The sequence below is a fragment of the Amblyomma americanum genome, chromosome 11 (assembly GCF_052857255.1).
Source record: "Amblyomma americanum isolate KBUSLIRL-KWMA chromosome 11, ASM5285725v1, whole genome shotgun sequence".
In the NCBI taxonomy this organism is placed as follows: Eukaryota; Metazoa; Arthropoda; class Arachnida; order Ixodida; family Ixodidae; genus Amblyomma; species Amblyomma americanum.
The window spans coordinates 93,628,037-93,647,977 of NC_135507.1; the positions used below are offsets into that span (position 1 = coordinate 93,628,037).

Below are 19,941 nucleotides of genomic sequence, written 5' to 3' on the forward strand. Positions count from 1 at the left end.
CTGGCACACATCACATGAGCGAACAAAGCGCTTAACGTCACTCTGAACACCCGGCCAAAAGAACTTCTCGGTGATCCTAGACACCGTTTTTTTGAAAATCCTGGTGTCCAGCCATAATGCGTCATGTCCTAAGCGTAGCGCGGTCTGTCGCATATCTCTCGGTAACACCAGCTGTTGGACCCGCCTTCCTGAACTAAATATGCATTCCCTGTGCAGAAGACCATTTACCAATTGATATTCGAAGGACGTACGACTCTTCGTTCTTTTCACTTTTTCACCGACTCTTTGGAAGCAGGTCTTCAAGCTCGGGTCTTCTTGCCTAATTGCAATTTCGCCCGGTGTTACGCTCAGGCACATCGTAACAGGAGTAGAGAGCAGACGCTGCGTTGCTCGGGCTGTCGCTTGAGCTCTTGTCTCCACTGCCCACGAAAAACTGACTGCACCCGTCTGAACTGTCGCAGGCCTCTCCTCCTTTGGATGCTCTTCAACGTCGATCATCCTCCACTCGGGATCGGGGTCTTTGACACTTCTTGCACCCGTAATGTTCCCCAAGATAAGATAGTAGATGGGTTGGTCTACGCATTTTGCCACTACCTTCCAAGTATAATATGGCGTGGACACTAGAATCCTGGGTTCAGGATGGTACCTTACTGTGCTGTCTACCAGATTGACGACCGATGCTTCCCCTATGAGATCGTCGTCCTTCACCAGTCTTTTCCGAATCAAGACTGTGTTGGCTCCGCTGTCCCTAAGCACCAATATAGGACGGTCCCCTATCTGCACAACCACCACTGGCACTGCTGCTTTCGACTTCGGTGTTCCACTCACTGCCTCATTTTCCAGCGACGTTTGCTCTCCTTTCAGCTGTGGAACTTCGGGTGGCGTGACTTCTACCCTAGAGTTGACAACGCATGCAGCTCGGTCCTGCGTTCTGTATCGGCACTCATCCAGAGTATGACCCCTCCTCTTGCAATCTTGACGCACAACCTGTGTTTTTGGGCAGTGCTACTAGTCCGACAGTCAGCTGCACGGTGTCCCACCTTGCCGCATAGAAAACACCTTAGTGGCGCCTTAGACGCACCGCCATATGCTCTTGATTTTGCCGCATCTGTCTCTAGGGTCTTTTGGGTTTCCTCCTTTGCCTTACTAAATTTCTTAACCCTTGAGCCTCGAGGAATTGGTCTGTACTGTCGGCGAACTCTTCCAACGAACACAACTTTCAGGAATAGCGCCAGCTTTGAGCTGCAACACGCTAAAAATTGCTCTGTGACCATCTTGTCACGCACACCTTCAAAACTATTTTCTGTGTTTGACATATCAAGCCACCTATCAAAATTGTTGGTTATTCTGCAGGAAAACTGCTTACCGGTTTCCGAATACTCAGGTTTCGCGGTGCGAAATCTCTCACGAAAACCCTCTGCCGTGAGCCTGAATCTTTGAAGGAGTGCCTTTTTGACTTTCTCGTAGTCCATGGAATTAGCAGCAGGCATCCTTCCAAACACATTCAGCGCCTCTCCGACTAAACACATGCTCAATGCCGTGGCCCATTCACTGCGCTCCCAGCCTTGCCCCAAAGCTATCCGCTCGAAACGTTGCAGATATGCATCCAAATTATCTCTTTTGTCATCGAAAGGAGCCATCAACTTTCTTGGGCAAACTCTGGCCGGTCTAGGAGATTCTGTACCCGCTAAGGAACGCTGATAATTGTCCGTGATCTCCTCATATCCTCCCACGACATGCGCCTGTTTCCACAAAATAAACTTCTTCTCCCGTTCTATCCTTCTTTTCTCCTGTTCTTCTGCCTCGCGAGCTCTTCTCTCTGCCTCGCGAGCTCTTTTCTCTTCTCGCTCTTCTGCCTCACGAACGTCTGCGCGTGCTTGCGCCCTTTCCTCTCTCTGCCTTCTTGCCTCCTCGTCATATAGATGCATCGCCTCTTCCTTGCTTAACCATAGCTTGAGCGCCAGTTCTAACGTTCTTGCCAAACCCATACTTTCTGTCGTCGAGATATCGGAAAAATCTGAGGCAAAGCAAAAAAGAAAAAGGAAATGTATCCTGGCACAGGCTCGCCACTTATATTTGTCCCGGATCTCTCCGGAGAACACTCGGACCGAAAGAATGGATTAGGCGACATGTGTACCCACACAAACGCACATTTAATACACCCTACGCGACACACCCACTAGAACACAAAACTGACAAACTAACGAACACAAAACACGAAGACTATAAATACACACGACCCGGGCACACTGCTACCGGCGTCTACTACTAGCGTTCTACTATTAGCGGTCGGCGTTCGTGCTCACGGTTGGTTCGGTGCGGCTGCGGCGTTGTATGGATCCCGTAGCCGGCGTCGAGGCGGCGTTCGGCGTGCTTGGGCTGGCGTTGCTGGCGGCGTCCGACGTGATTGGGCTGGCGTCGCTGGCTGCGTCGTACAAGCTCCAGGTTCAAGCGCCCGTGGAGATGATGCCGGTGTTGGCTTTGGTGGCGGCGTCGCTGGCTGCGTCGTATAAGCTCCAGGTCCAAGCGCCCGTGGAGATGATGCCGGTGTTGTTGGCCTTGGGGGCACCACCCGGATGGGTTGCAACAGCGCTGGAGACACCCCTGGACGTAGCAGGTGGTAGCGTCCTCTGTTGACTCCCCGGAACTGGCTCAGGCAGGGCAGGAAGTCTACGATGCGATGCCGTAGAATGCGAGCTTACCGGAGCAGAAGCCGGCGTCGCTGTCTTCCAGCCGATGTGACCCTGGCCCGCCGGAGCCTCCGCTTCTCTGCTGTTCCCCCCGTGCCTCGCTCTCACTCGCCCTTTTATAGCCTCGGTGTTAGTCCACGTAAGCCTTGTCGCCGTCTTCTTCTCTTCTCCAACAATCATCTCTCTCCACCTCACCGAATGCTTCTTCTTCCTCTTCTTTATTCTTCGGTTAATTCGCGTCGTCTTCTTCACACCTCTTTCCTTTAAAATTTAATTTAGGGTCCTTAATATATGTAACAATGACATGTTTTATTTTTCTCATTGGGCCTCAGAAAAACGTGCATGCTAGACCCCAGCGCTGAACCTCTTGTTTCACCCACACGTCATTATAGCCGAATGATGCTCCAGCTAAGGGACATTTATTATCAAAGAGACTTTCTACCCGACTGGTTTCCGCCGATGATACGGTGTCTACCTCTGTCACTCTTTTAGCTGTGTTGTCTTCTATCAAACTGATGGAGCGCAGCCAATAGCTGAGACCTCTATAAGCAATCTGTAAATGACCCTTCTGTACTTACATAACCTCGTATACTACATACCATGTTCGGAAAGAAAATGTCCCTTCGTTGCGTGTGCGTTGCGTGCCGCCTGGCACACAGAGGTCCTGGGTTTGAGCCGCACTGCATAATTATAATAATATTAATTGGTTTTGGGGAAAAGGAAATCGCGCAGTATCGCTCTGCAGGCCAATATCTTTTTTCGAATAGTCATTTTCTCTGACTTTGCTCTCTGTTGCTTAATAAGAACGAAGTGTTTCATTATAAGAAAACACTAAGGATCACCTTAAATTCTGCTTTTACTGTTCCGTTATGTGATAACTATTTATTTTCAGTTATCACATGATATGACGTTTTCGACACCGTTTATATCTTGTGGAAGTACCGCACCTACACGATAGCAACGTGGCTACAAAAATAAACGAGTTTTATTCCATGTGAAACCCAAAGCGTTCTATGATCACGGCGACTTTTTCTGCGTCTTCAGCGTCATTTAGCAGGCATTAGTTCAGAAACGCGCGCTACAAAGCGAAACGCGGACAAACCGCCTGCGCAGTTCCGCCACGCCTATCCGTGCCTCGCGCTGCCGTGCTACGAACACACGCCCCTTTCTTCAATTTTATAATCCTCACTGCACTTTTACTGGCTTTTCTTTTTGAGCGACCCACGTCGCGTTCTTTTTACGTTCATAGCCAGCGTTTTCCGTGCGCGCTCCTTGCCCCACGGACTGAAGGATTTGTAAAAGTTGGCTTCTCCTCAAGACTGCAAAATTTAATGGAGAAGCCATCTCTATGAGCGCATTCGGTGTTCGTCTTGAGATACTAGAATTCGCGCGTGCCGCTATGTCTTCATTCCGCGGGAAGTACATCGCCTCAGCAAGACGCTCTTCCTATAACCGTTTGCTCAAAAAAATTGTTACTATAGCAGAAAAACTGTACAGTCGTCTATGGAAGGCGAAATGGGACCACAGCTACCCTTTACTATATCCGGGTTGTTGCAGTAACCGAGCTTACTATAGCGGGGTTCTACTCTATACGTATATGGGCATTGACTCATTAATGTTATTGCGTCATATCCTTAAGGTGGAGTTTAAGTTCCCCTTCAATTTTTTATTGCATCGATTTCTGCGACCTCGGCTGGCATTGCTATTTCTGCCACTTTTCTGACAAGAGCTCTTTCTACAATGCACTCGAATGTACACTGTAAACAATATGGTCCCGTAGCATCCAGTGCCGATCTCTTTAAATGTTGTAATTATCCTCTATCCCTCGGATATTCATTGAATATGTATTGGTTTCCTTTATGCTTGGCACCGGCTGAAAAATGTTTAGCATTCGACAATTTCATTCCTTTTTGGATCATAATACTCGATCAGGGTTGCCACAGATTTTTATATGTCAATGTATTCAGCTATCGCGGGGCTACTTTTCCTGCCGTTGTCTGTACAGTGTGCGTGCTTAATGCGCCCAAAAGCAGTGCTTTTTTTCTGAGTCGTAAACAGCGTGTGCTTTAAAGTACGCGTCAACCTTGAAAAGCTGTCTTTTCCACTTATCTTTACTTTCATCAAATCTGGTAGCTTGAGATGGGCCGACATGTTCCACGGCGGGCTGCTTTCCTTGGGTTGTTTCACGACTCGTGCGTCGTCAATACTCGCCACCACTTCTGGATTGCAACGGCCGCCCCAGAGGTGCGCCGAATAACATTTGGCCCGTATTACTCCATGTGATTGTCCCTTTTGCGCAACCAATCTTTACGTTACAATGAATCACCTTGCCCAACAACTCATCTCGCCATGGTGGCTCAGTGGTTATGGCACTCTGCTGCTTACCCGAAAGACGCGGGTTCCATCCCGGCCGCTGCGGTCCAATTTCGATGGAGGCGGAATTCTAGAGGCCCGTGTACTGTGCGGTGTCAAAGCGAGTTAAAGAATCCCAGGTGGTCGAAATTTCCGGAGCCCTTCACTGCGCCATCCCTCATAGCCCAAGTTGCCCTGGCACGTTAAACCCCAATAAACCTAAACTTTACTAACAGAAGTCACGCCGGTCAGAAAGGAAGCAGAACCTGAATCCGTCTTTCAAGCTGGGCTGGCTTTATGGGGAACCTGCGCTGCCAAGGTGGCACTGCAATTGTTTCATTCGGTGACTCAAGACTGCTTTTGTCAGTCGCTTGGGCCGCTGCGAACGCGAGAATACATTCTGCGCGATTAGATACCCGCGTTTGGCTGACAGCATTCATTGCCTAGCTTCTCTCGGCGTAGCCCAGAAAGCTGACGCACGGCACGTGCGCCTTCGACAGAGCGCTGAGGCTAACGTCAATAAGCGCCTGAAGGTGGCGCGGAAAAGTACTAAGAGTACTACCCAAAACTGCTTGCTTTTCTCGCTAGGCAGTGTGTTATGGCGCTGCAATCGGCACCGCAAACTTTAGCGCAAGTTCTTCATAGCCATGGCTCAGTAAGAAAGTCAGGGGGAAATAGGGAGAAAGAGGGGCGTAAGCGGCTGACCGAACGAAACGAAATGATGCACGCTGATGACGAGCGCGCAATGCAGTGGTTACTGAACAGAATATGCCAAAGTATCGATTATTGCTTTGCCCGCAGTAGTAAGCGGATGCACATATGCGGCAGTTCTGAGCAAATATTTCAGAAGTGTTTCGACTGAACATTTGTAAGGGTAAAATAAAAAAATTTGCATATAGTGACTTCTAACCAAATTCTATTAGTAAACCGCCTTTAAATGCCGCAAGCAATAAAATGAGTTTTGCTTAAGTAATGGTAGAACCTCCGTAGCCGTTATCACAAAGGCCTGTACTGGACTTAGAACATGGGCAGCACTAGAACCTGGCATGCATGCCGCATACTTCCTTTAACTCACAACTGGATTTCAAAGCATAGGTGAATATGTGTGCCTTTTTGTGGCGAAAATTTCATGTTCTAAACAACATATAAACATTGGAAGTGTCCTTCACGTATAATGTGACGTTTCAGCGTCATGTATAGAGTTGTTTGGTTTATGGGGGTTAAACGTCCCAAAGCGACTCAGGCTATGAGGGACGCCGTAGTGAAAGTCTCCGGAAATTTCGACCACCTGTTGTTCTATAACGCGCACAGACATCGCACAGTACACGGGCATCTAGAATTTCGCCTCCATCGAAATTCGACCGCCGCGGCCGGGAACAAAGCCGCGTCTTTCGGGCCAGCAGCCGAGCGCCGTAACTACTGAGCCACCGCGGCGGCTAATATAGAGTTGTGTTGTGTGCGGCGCATCATGGTGATATATACCAGGCGTTTCAAGGAAGACATTTAAAAATTTTCAAAATTAGGCTTTTTGGTGTATAAATATGACTTTTGGGGAATGACATTACGAATGTGGGTGGACGCTTGAAAGCGGTGAATTGTCTTAACTATCACCGATAAGCAACTGGTTGTAATTAGTGATTTGTGGCCGGTCGTTAGTAATAGCCATATCAGTTTTTATAATTTCTAAAACGAGATTACCCTCGCCGCTGTTGCTCGAAGAAATATGGCTGCATCATTCGAAAATACATGCGCTTTCGAAAGCATGCAGGCAAAGCAACCATTCCAGTGAAAGTGACTATTCGAAAAAGCCCAATTTTGTCGAGCCACAGCGCCAAGGGCAATCACGTTTTCTAAATTCACAAAGGTGATGATTATGGATTTTTTTTGGCGCAAAGGCATCTATGGCCAAAGAGCGCCATGGCACAAGGCAGTTTGACTTCTCAAGGTGGGGTCGAAGACCCATTTCCCAAGAATTTCACCCTAATTAAGCGGAGCACATGACCCGGGTAAAGCTTGTACCCATTGTATGACCTATGGGTACCCGGCGGCACTGGGGATCGAACCCCGCATCTCCCGCCTGTGAGGCGGATGCTCAACCACTTGGCCACCACTGCTTTCTTTTCTTTATTGCACTTGGCCACCACTGCGGTCGAGAATTGAAAAAGGATATGGCTATTTCTAATGACCGGCTACAAATTGTAATTGAAACTAGGTACCTAACTTTACTAGTTAAAAAGTTAGTTATTAAAAATTAATTAACCAGCTTACTGCTTAAGACGATTCATTGGTTTCCTGGCGCCCACAAACACTGGTGATACTATATTGAAGAAAGCCATATTTTTACCCCAAAGAGCCAATTTTTGAAAATTTTTGAAAGTGTTCGCTGAAACACCAGGTATATTGCTACGTGGCGGCCAGGCGAACAATTAGCCATGATTAACGATGGCAATGAGATATCTTAACGGCCGCTGACCTAGCGCGAGCGCCCCGTTGTTGTTGTTCTTGTTGCTTTTACCTATCAAAAGATGGCACATACCCACACTGGGGGATCGGCCAAGAAAGCCTGTGTTTCTTTCCGGCAGCCGCTATCGCCGCTATTTCTCCCCCTTTCCCCCTGACCTTCTTACTGAGACATGGCTATAAAGATAAAGATATAAAGATAAAGATAGCCAAGCTTCAACGATGAATCCAGGTTCTGCTTCCTTGCGGACCAGCGTGGCTTCTGTTATTAACGTTAAGGTTTAGGTTTAGCGCTCCGTCCGGCGCCATTGCCAGCCTCTTCCTCTTGGTCACATTATCCGTACCCACCAAGCGATAGTCCGGATCGTGAATGAAAGACATTGACGAAGATGCGCGTGAAGTGGTGATGGGCTTGAGATGAGGTTACAACAGAGATGGCAGGATGGTGTAGTGCTGGCCGCCACGATAAAAGAGATGAGCGAATTAGTCCTAATCCAGGTAGCTTCCAAGCCGCAGGTCGCCAGGAGGCGACGGCCTAAAGCCCTTGGACGCGCCGAATGTCATGTGCAGGACGACGGTGTCGTCACATGTGAGCGGCGTCTCGAGTCGTTTGGTCGGCAAGTCGGGTCGGTCATGGCGTCGGTTCCAGTTCGTCGTGTCGTATGGTCTGGAAAAGGGGTCAACTGCGAGGTCGGTTCGGGTCTGGCAGGCTGGGGCACAGCCGGATGATCGGACCAGGAACCTGTAGTTGAAGGAAGGATGCCGACACAGGGCTCCGAAGAACGATGACCAGGAGATTAGGAGCTGGATGGGACGTCGCACCCCCACTAAATGTTACGTGGCGGCGAGCCGAAGAATGAGGGGCGATGAGCGATGGTGAAGAGATAATTTAATGGCAGCCTGCGAAGCGCGAGTGCTCCGCCTTGCGCCACTGCCAGCTCCGTCGTCTTCGTCACGATATATACCGGGCATGGTCATGTGCATGAAGCATGCGGCCTGCTCAATGAATCACATGACCCATTTCGAATTAGTTCGCTTCATGGCCTTTTAACAATCGCTATTGTCGCTTCGCTATGTGAGAAGTAATTTCATGCGAACAACGAAACGACGTATGGAAGGTGGAAAATGGTGGAAAAAGCAGGTAGAGCCGGCGAAAAAAAATTTACCACGAACGTAGCCTATGTTGGTATTGCGTGACGATGAGCTGTGATTGATTTAATTGAGTTCTAAAAGTGAAGCTTGTCTTTTTGCAGCTTACCTAAAAGACGTCTATGCCTATAACGGAACAACCAGGGTGTTTTTCTCCAGACTGGTTTATAGAGAATGCCAGCATTCGATCTGCAGATTCACAAACACAGCAGGATCCGCGTTCTGCCCCGTACTTCCGGGAATTTTTGTCCTAATAGCTGGCCTGCTTGGCTAAGAGACCATGTGTGGGAGGCTAATTGTTGCACAAAGTTTGTCTTTCTTTATTTCTATCTCCAGCGCAAAGAGGAGTTGCCAGGGCAGAAAGCATAGGATGACTGCTTCTAGTTTTTTTTTTGTACTGAATTCTGTCTTCACCTGTCCGCCAGCAACCTTTTTCTGAACACGTACCAATCCCCGCCGGGTTGGCTCAGTGGTCAGGGGACGCGGCTACTGAGCCGAAGTACCTGGGTGCGAACCCGACCTCAGCGGCCGCGTTTCTGTGGAGGCGAAACGCAAATGGCGCGCGTCTGCTGTGCGATGGCAGTGCACGTTAAACATCCCCAGGTTGTCGAAATTTAACCGCCGCCCTCCAGTGCAGCTCCTCTTTCTCTCTTTATTATTTCGCTCCCGCCTTTCTCGCTTCCTTTGCGTTGCGGTTCGGGTATCACCAAAATATCAGACAATTACTGCTCCATTGCCTGAAAACAATTTTACTACTTCAGTACTTTTTATAATGTGCGCTGATACGTCAGCAAAACAGCTGGCGTCAATAACTAAGACCTATTTTTTCATTGAACTAACCCTAAAGCCTTCATGTTATGAGTTTTCTACCATGAAAAAAAGGGGAATTTGGCGCAATAAAGGCTCCTTGCCATATGCGACAGAGTCGGTAGAATTCATGAGACGAGGAAGTGAATATATTTTACAATTTTATTTTTTTTTCTTCTTTTTTAGGTGCCCTAAACTTCGAGGTTACGGCGACCCATGGTGCTATCCTGCTTTCGTTGAGCACGCGCCTTATCCTAGATGTTGTCCAAAAGCATTCATGTGTACATAAAGAATGGAGTAGGGAGATATGGGTTCAAAATAAAGAATCCAAAGCGTGCATACTGCGAACATATTGCATGTTGTCTTGTCACTGCGGAAATCTAATGAATATTATCTGCAAAAAGTAAAATATATGAGCATCTAATTCGCATGGACGGAATTTATGAACTTGAATCACATTGCTTCAAGCATTGAATTGTTGGCGCAGAATGCGCAGTACAAGCACAAAGGAGGGAAACGCGACAAGAAGCCGGCTCAATACAACCGCAAAATGGCCCCCTGGCTCCTTGCTCTTCATGAGAAACAACGCAGCTCCAATTACCGCCGCGCTCTACTTCACCGCCACCTCACAGTCGACAGGATTTAAGAATGCCATATACGAAAGGGAAGTACGGGTCACCCTCCTGAAGAAGAAACAGTCTACGATAAAATCATGCCCACCCCATTCCTTTTTCTCTATAAAAAAAATCCAACAAATACATCGTGCAAGTGGTACCTCACCCTCTCCCCAACAGCAACCTCTAGAGGATAGCGGTCCTTAAACGCACCAATATGTCATCTCCAAAACCTTTTTTTGTAATGTTTTTCACTGTTCTAAGTATTTCTTGCCAAATAACCTGAGCCAGCGTAGACCGCAGGCCATAACAATTGTTCTTAATCACCGGCACGATGCCAGGAATTCGGCCACACATAACTTGCCACGCGGGAAATGTAGCAGACCGCCGCGGTGGCTGCTCTCGGGGTCTGCTCCCGGAGTTCCCGGGGTCCAACACGGCCGCGGCGGCCACGTTTCGATGGAGGCGAAACGCAAAGGCACCCGTCTGCTGTGCATGTCAGTGCTCGTTAAAGATCCCCGGGTGGCCGAAACTTTTACCAGACACCACCACTACGGCACCTCTTTCTCCCTTTCTTCCTTCACTCCTTCCATTTTCTTTCCTAAAAAAAATAGACTTTTTTCAATGTAGAAGCTTTGTCGCCATTTATGGATGGATGGAGATCTTTATTAGCAACAGACTTTCGAACCTTTAAGGTCTCAGGGCCACGGCACAGCTCTCACATTATCCGCATGTGTCCAGGGCACGTGCGGTCATGGCACTGGCACCCCGGTTCACTCAGCGAAGTTGGGTGTCCGTGTCCTGCGACAACAGGAGGTCCTCCCATTCCCCCCATGTTCCGATGGCGGGCTGTTCCTGCGGAGGAGGATCGGCAGGGCAGCCGGCGAAGATGTGTTCCAGGGTGGCGTGCGATTCTCGGCAGAGGGCACTCTCGGGAAACGGGGCGGGTGTAGGATAGGAGCCAAGGGGTGGCAAGAATTCGGGTATGGATTCACCTCCATAAGATTTGTTCGGAGTAGGATAGGCGGTAGTAGAGAGAGGGGTAGAGTAGACGGGCGGGGCGTGCTCGTTGTGTGAGTTCTGAGAACGTATGTGCCCGCTCCCTCGAGAAATTCCGGCTTGGGTCGTCATTTGCCCGGCAAATAAGTCCTCGGGCTATGTTATCAGCGGCCTCATTTCCGGGATTGCCAGAATGAGCTGGAACCCAAATGATCTCAATACGCTTATAGGAATTCAGTGTGCGCATTCTCAATATCTGCCACATGGAGGGATGAACCCGTCCGCGGGCGAAAATAAAAATGGCTGTTTTGGCATATATAACCCACATTGGTTTGGGTGATGTCTAATGCTATAGCAGCTTCCTCTCCCTTTTTCTGGGCACAGGAGGTGTCTATGAAGTGGGTGAGGGCGTGGGGGGGGGGGGGGGGGCTACTGGATGGTAAGCCATAGCCACTGAAGGGTCTGGAATACACGCGGCGTCCACCCAGCGCACATCTTCTGAAGTGCCGTATTCTTTATGGAGAGCTTTGGCTCGCGCGACTCGCCGGGATTGATGGTATTCTGGGTGGACATTCCTTGGAAGGAGTTTGATGATAAGGGCGGCATGTGTGGCGTGAGAGAGAGAGAGATTAAATGTGTAGAATGTGCGGGTATGTGAATTCCCAGAAAGTCCAATATATGCCGCCCTGTTTACGTGCCAGCAAGACGAAGGTGCTGTGTGTGTCGATGTTCCTCTACGAGGCACATTGTATTCTTGCATACAATGTCCTTGCATGGTGTTGTGCATTCCTAATTTTAAGATCCTCTCCGTGCTAGTGCTATTTGGTAGGTTGAGTGTTGCTTTAGTAGCCATGCGGATGAGAGCATTGACTTTATCTTTATCCGCACAGGAGAGGCTCATGTGAAGAGAGGCGTAGGGAATGCGACTAGGCACAAAGGCATGCAGCACCTTGAGATTGTCTGCTTCGTCTAGGCCGGCTGACGTGTGTGAAACCCTTCTAAGAAGATGGATGACGGAGAAAGTGGACTGTTTTTGTGCTTTTAAGGAAAGGTAGTTTTTGCCTGTGTCCTGCAAATGCAGGACAAGAATACGGAGAGTAGGTGTTTGCTGCATGGGAGTGTCATGTAGATAAATTGCGAGGGGGGCGCTAGGGACTCGCTGCGGCCGAACTATGAGGAGTGCTGACTTTGTGGGGGAGTATTCAAGGCCAATGCTTGCCGCGTGGGTAGCGATAGCTTTAGTGACTTCCTGAAGGGTGGATTCTAAGTCGCCATCCGAGCCGTATGTCATCCAGACCGTTATACCATCCGCATAAAGTGTGTGTTCTAAGTTCGGGATGCGGTTGAGAACTTTCGCCTGGGAATGAGGGTGAGGTTGGAGAGGAAGGATGATAACACTGCCGTTTCAGGAGTGTCAATGTTACCATGTGTGAAGGAGTGTGTCTGTACATTACTTCTAAGCAGTGAAGCGGTGTGGCCGTCAGGAAGGCCCCGATATAGCTAAAGATCTTAGGCCCTAACTGTAGCTCTTGTATGCCTTGCAGGATGGCGCTGTGCGTAACTTTGTCAAATGCTTTGGTGACGTCTTGTGCCAGGATTGCTCTGGTGTGATGTAACATCTCATTGAGGATAGCATGTGAAATCTGCAGCAGAGCGTCCTATGCTGATAACTGAGCTCGCAATCCTACCATGCTATAGGGATAAAGTCTATGTGATTCCATATGTCGCTTGAGACGGGTGAGGATGACATGCTCCGTTTGTCCAGGCACGAAGTCACTGATATGGAACGGAGATTTTGGACATTAATGGGCTTATTAGGCTTAGGGATGAATATTATATTCCCGTGCTTCCATTCAGCAGGTAGCTCCCCTGTTTCCGAACACTCATTGAAGTACTCGGTGGGAAGAAAAATAGAACAGTCATCTAGATTTCTGAGCTTGACATTAGTGATTTGGTCCTCACTAGTGGTTGAGTTCCGGACCTTAATGAGGGCTGCTCTGACTTAACCTCCAGGGTTTATCGGGGCCTGTATAGCTGGGATATGACACTGCTTGGCCCACAGTGGTATGAGTTGAAGCTGGCATACTAGTGCTTGGTGACTATATCTATTTTAATGAGTAAGTCGTTTGAGTGTAAGGCGAGTTTGCTTTTTAGGTTGAGTGGGGTCTATCATATATCGCAGAAGATCCCAGGTCCTGGAGGAGGAGAGATTACCTCGTAATAAGTCACATAATTGCTGCCAGTTCTATTTACTGAGCGCGGCACTGCGCTTTTCTATTTATTTTTGAAGTTGCGCCAGATTTCGTTTGTTTCCCATTCTGTCTCTGGCTTTTCCAGCAAGTGAGAATAATCATCTGTGCTTGTAGCTGGTGCGCTAAGCGACTATTTGCAACGGGGGTCTCGGGGGTGGAATCTAACGTTCGCGCGAATGCCTGGACATCCTGTTTAAGCTCTGTCATTCATGTGTGGAAGATAAAAGGGAATTAGAATGTGTGGCCTCTCTGTGCTTTCGAAGATTATCCCAGCTAGTTATCCGGACACGGCAGTTTTTAGTTTTTTTTTGCGAAATCAAGGTCTGTAGTTGGAATATAACGATCACTGCCCAGGGCATCATTTGAGTTAATCCAGACCGGTGATGGAAGATTGCTGCCAAAAGTACGATCTATGCTAGCGTCGGCGGTGACACTATTGCCGATTCTTGTGGGTGTGCTCAGATTATTATATATAGACAGGCCGTGCATATGAAGGGTGCTGTACAATTCTGCTCCTCTCTTGTTGGTGCGCGTGTACCTACAGTCTATATGTCCGCAGTTAAAGTCCCCCAAGATAATGAGGGGGTCCTTGTTTGCAGCGGTGGGGGCGGCATTAATGAGCGCAATTAAATCTTAGACCGGTTGCATCGGAAGGAGGTAACAGCTGGGGATGAAGAGAGGATGACATCCGTGAGTAAAGGGGATTAATTCTAGCAATGTGTGGGCAATCGGAGAGGTTAGTACATTACAAGTGTCTGGTACAAAATGTTTAACATACGCGATAACCCTGGAGTTTGGAGTGATGTCAGCGGGCACCATGCCGTATCCTGGAAGTGATAAATTTGTATGGTACAAAACGTTTAACATACGCGATAACCCTGGGGTTTGGAGTGATGTCAGCGGGCACCATGCCGTATCCTGGAAGTGATAAATTTGTGCCATTCTCCTGTAGAGCTACTTTATCTGGGGGTGTGGAGGAAGCAGAGGGGGGCTCCTGCCGGGGATGCCGTTTTCGGCGAAACCCCCTGTAGTTCCACTGTAGGATGCCTAATTAGAGATTATTACCCGTCAACAGGGCCGTGCTGTACGATAGGGGGTGAAGGATGGGAGTTGAAATGGGGTTACTGGCTGGGATATGTGAAGACATTCCAACAATTATTTGAGGAATTTGTTCTAGAGTGGCTGTGGTTACCTGACTGATAATCGTTTCTGTAAGCTTAGTGAAGGCGGTTTCAATGTAATTTTGAGTCTGAGCCAGAATATTGGCATTCATCTGTTGGGCAAAGTTTTTGAATTTGGAATCCACATCTGGAATGTCGTCTGGCCTGCGTTTCTTTTGTGGACGGCGTGTGGACGGTTCGGTTGTTGGTAAAGATGTTTGCTGTTCTGGTGAAGGAGAGGGCAGAGGGACGGTAGAAGGGTAGAATTAATGGATGCCCTGAGAAGCCCTACCTCTTCCCGCAAGAGCAGAGGCGTAGCCAAGGGGGGAAGGGGGTAATGCGGCTTCAACCCCCCCCCCCCCGCCCAAATTATTTCAAAACTGTCACGCATCGCTGACCAAAACAACAACCGGCACCGGAAATCATTCTGGATTTTGTCACATACAGTTTCTTTTTCAGACTAGAAAATACATTTTGGCGCGGACATTGCTACGGCGGGTTGGATTTCGTGACAACGCCCATGCACCTGAAGTCATGTAACGCAACGGGCCCCATGCTAGCACAAACTTTCAAGGGCCTATCGATGGCTCGCTGTTGCGACTAAAATTTCGTTGCAGTTACTCGCAATACATGACCGGTGACAGCTGCTGCTGTGCAGTACACTGGAACGAAGGACAACGTCATTGAGATTTTTTTCCTGGCCGTTACATATGTACAAAAATGTAAAGGTTTTTGAATGGCAAACATTCATTAAATTATTTTTCCTCTACCTGCTAATTTCATGGCCTTTGCGTTTTTCATATCAGCGGCATGCAGTGCTTTGCTAGTTCTGGACCGAAATAGTTCTAAACTTCTTGTGATATTTTCTTTGCCCACTAAATACGCAAAACATGGAAACATATTGGCATCAGTTAAGTTTGCCACGAGTGAACGATAAGGGCGTAGTTTGTATGACATGATTAGGAGACATAAAAGAGCAGGGGACAAGACACAGAAGAGAAGCAAACAGGACGAGCTCGCCCTGTTTGAATCTCTCCTGTGTCTTGTCCCCTCCTCACTTTTATGTCTTATAATAATGTCTGCCACGTTTTTAAGACATGCGAAAACACTCTTTTATTTAGAAAATACATATTTCACTTGTTTAGACAGTGCGTAGCGTTATCTAATACACAATGGCATTGTCAGTGGCAATGACACTGCAGTTATTCCTGTTGCGTTTGATCCTTCCACAAATTCTATGAGGAGGCCGCGGTGCAACTTGAGCCCCTCCCCCCCCCCCCTCCCGCACAAAATTTCTGGGTACGCCATTACGCAGGAGACCTATCTCTTCCTCCCGCTACGAGGTTTGGGGGGTACTGGTGGCTTTGGTTCAGGCTCGCTGGCGGTCTGGATGAGGCACTAGCGGTGGAAAGTCATGTGGCTGGGGCACTGGTTGCTTGAATTCCGGCATGGTCTTTAGCCGAGTCTGAGGAGTAGTGGTTTTGCATGAGCCTGTACCGTTAAGGCGGTTCCCACTACAGAGAATGCATCTCGGCGTGCAAGGGGCCTCTTGAGTGCCGTGCTTTTCACCACACCGCGGGTAGACTCCAGCTTTTGCGAGAGGACATGCATCGTACCTGGGACAAGGTGCCCTGCAGTTCCTGCAAGCATCAGGGCAGCCTTTATACTTAGCGCAGCGGTATACCACACACATGTATTTAGTGGTGTGGGGCACGGTACCTGAGGCAAAGGTTATTAGAATAGATGATGTTTTTCCCATGCCTCGGGCCGCTATGATGTTACACTCTGGGCTCCGATATTGTAAGTCATTCAGGATTTGCTCTGGTGTTTCATTCCACTATGCGCCGCAAATCACACTCTTGACGGCCGCTGGAAGGGCCGCGATGTACGCGGCTACAGGGTATTGCTTCTCATCTAAAGTGATTTCCTGTGTTTTCACCAAAGCGAGAGCTGTTCAAGTTGAAAGTTGAAGTTGAAAGGTTACTAATGAATCCAAACAAAGTTACAAGCGTATACAGCGAGAGGTCCCATGGTATAAGACCGCGAGTGTCAACTTCCATGACAGTAAGTTTCAATAAGCAATAAAATAAAAAAATGCATGGCAAATTAATTAGCGACGCAGAAAATGAATACATAATGATATATGAGTTACCGAAATATTTAAATACAAACAATATAATGCAGGAGAATGTACAGTAAAACACTCATAGATGCCGCGATACATAGGATCAATAACAAAAAGAAGAAAAAAATCACACATTAAAAAAAGAAAGTTTTAATTTGAACTTGAACAAAGAAACCTTATTAGTTCGGTCAAAGAATTCCAAAATGATATGGATGAAACATGAAGGCATTTTTTCTCGTAGTTCTGACCTTAGGTAGTAAAAAGTTATTACGCAGTGCAAAACGTGAGACGATGTTCCATATGATCGTGCCGGGAGAAAATAAAATATGCTTACCGGAAAGTGGTGATGACGAATCGTAAAGAATAGGATACCAATGTTGTAAAAGTAAAGGGTCGAGATAGGAGGAACGTTTAAATTTATGAACAAAATGCGTGAGGGTGCCATTCGAGGGATATAGGTTATGAGGCGCATGGGTGCGCATGGATGCCAAAACTTTTGCAGTTTTATTAAAGGCCAGAGATGATAATGATAGGCGTTACACCAAGACGAGATACCGCAGTTTAAGTGGCTGTGGATGAATGCGTAGCGAAGGGATAATAACGTTTGGATTAGGAAATAGCTTCGGGCTTTAATTAGTGCGCGTAACCCATACGAAATTTTCTTGCGCGTTTCAGCTACAGATGATGGAATTTTAAGTGAGGGTAAATGATAACACCCAGCAATGAATCTCGATCTGGCGACGAAATAGCAGCAGAATTGAGGTATGGTAGTGGTGTAATGGGGAATGGCTTCTGGGGGCCGATGGAAAATCTGAAAACAAGCCGTAGTGACGTTCACGGACACGCGGTTAATGTGGCACCAGCACTCAAGAGAATTAAGGTAATATTGTAGGTTATGTATGAGCTTATTAATATCCTGGTGCGGTGATATCATGATAAAGTCATCTGCGTATAGTATACTATTGCAATGCTTTAAACAGGACGGGAAATCATTAATGTAGAGTAAAAACAATACAGGGCTTAGAATAAAACCTTGTGGCCACCCTTGTTAATAAAAGCTATCTTAGATGTGTGGTCACTAATAGACACTATATGCTCTCGGTCGAAGAGAAAGCTCTTCAAGACCATTAGGGGAGGTCCAGCGATACCGCGTGATTCTAATTTGCGAAACAAGATGGAGTGATCGATAGAATCAAATGCTTTACTAAAATCTATGTATACTGCTCCTGAGAACATTCCTTTATCAACATCCAGCGTAACGTAATCTATGAGAGACGCTATCGCAATATCTGTAGATAGTCCGCGCCGAAAGCCATGTTGACAATCTGTCAATATCTAAATTTTTCAATACCAACTTGGCAACCTTATTTCAAATAGATTTTCCAAAACTTTTTCCAAAAGGGAAAGAATTGCTATTGCTCGATAATTATTTTGCAGAGCAGGATCACCTTTTTTGAAGACCGGTATTACTTTCGCTATCTTGAGCTGCCTGGGATAACTGCCACATTTAAAAACGAGATGGCAGATGAGGCTGAGGACTGGTGCAAGGAATGATCGGATACTTTTCGCACGCTTTCCATGGATATTGTCAACGCCGGAGCCGGTCGTCTTTAAATTAGCAACTACGGATAGAACTTCGTTTGGACACGTGGGAATAAGAAAGAAGGAATGACGGCAGCGCTCAACAGAAGGTGCGCACAACGAATAAAAAGGCTAATTAGATGAGCTGAAAAAAGAGTTGCTAAATGTATTCGCCATTTCCTCAGGGTCAGATAAAATCACACCACAGTTAAAAATAGATTTAACAACATTAGGTGACTTACGAATGTTCAAAAATTCGTCAAGCAGCTGCCATTTTTGTTTAGAATTGTCAGAATGTCTGGATAATTGGTTTTCATAATAACATCGTTTACCCTTCTTTACAAGCGATGTTAGTATACTGGAATACCTTTTATATCTCAATTTAAGAAAAATATTGAAGGGCTGGCGTTTAGTTTTTTTATACATGTTTTCTTTTTTCCTCAGAGAGATTAACAGAGCAGTAGTTATCCACTGGGAAACGGGGGTATTATATTTTCTCGTGGAAGATTCGAGCGAAGTGCATTTATTGATTGCTGATATAATCATTTTCGACAGCTCATGTACCGCCATTTCTGGGTCCAAGAGACCCAAGATCTATGAAAGATCAGTATTAGACATGATTTCAATATATTTTTCGTTATCAAAAACTAACTTCTTAGTAGGCATGTAGTTACTGCAACGAGATGATAGTGCATAAAGATATACCGGAAAAGGATCTGTGACATCACACTCTCTCACACCAACCGGAGGACCAGTGGGAAAATTGGAGACAATATGATCAAGTAATGAATGCGAACCATGGTCAGTACAACGCGTAGGGGTGCTAATTAAGTTTACGTGACCATAGCTGTAGAAACGGGTCGTGTATTCGATGCAGATGGGATTCGTCATTTCAAGCATATTGATATTAAAATCGCCCATATTGAAGACATTTTTATTTTAGAGCGGTAGTTTATGGAGTGCTAGTTCAAAAGCCTGGCAGAATTCATACGCATCATACCGCATATGAGATGCATCACCCGACATATATAATTTTCTGTGTGTCAAAAGTAAATCGGCAGTAAATTTCTATCGAAACCGATTCGCATTTATTCACATTCAAACACAAATCAAGGCGTCTTTTGTAGGCAATGTGCTTTGAAATGTAGATAGCCGAACCGCCATGGGGTTATCAACACAGTGGGCGTATTCGCATGAATAGCCGGGAAAAGCGTACAAATCTTTATCAAGGGATGAGAGTCAGTTTTCAGAAAATGAGATGATGGAATATCGATGCTAAAGGGAAGTAAGCAAAGCGGTTATGCTATCGTAATTCTTCCGTATGCTACGGGCATTAATGTGGATGGCAGACAGACCTTTAGATTGGGATAAGATTGAACGGGCATCTTCCGGGGAAAATTACGCCATGATGGTGGTTAGAAAGATGTAGGACGTCAGCACCAGTATGTCTTTTCGCAGAAAATGTGAAGGTCGTATACATAATTTATGGGAAAGACTGTGCTGTTTTGCTCCTTCCTAGCCAGAATAACACAGTTCGATGTCCACAAGAAGCCCCATTTGTTTTCCTTCTTGAGCTTGTGTGCCACAGAAAAAAGGTAATTGTTATCAGGTGAAAGATGCTCATTAACATAAAAAGGAGCCCCCTGAGTTTGAGGGAAACCCAAGCATGTCGTTGTAGGATAAGTTTTCCTAGCTTTTGCAAGGAATTCCGCCTTCTTGTATTCTGAGAGGAAACGAACAAACATTCTTTTT

General features: G+C 46.9%; 1 long non-coding RNA gene across 1 annotated transcript in view; it reads left to right on the plus strand.

Moving 5' to 3' along the window:
- The window catches only part of LOC144110688 (uncharacterized), a 31,465-nt gene extending 21,676 nt beyond the window's left edge, over positions 1-9,789 (plus strand). The window contains exon 4 of the long non-coding RNA XR_013309900.1: positions 9,645-9,789. This is a non-coding gene — a long non-coding RNA (uncharacterized LOC144110688). The remainder of the gene's footprint in view (positions 1-9,644) is intronic.
- The last annotated feature ends 10,152 nt before the right edge of the window (positions 9,790-19,941 follow it).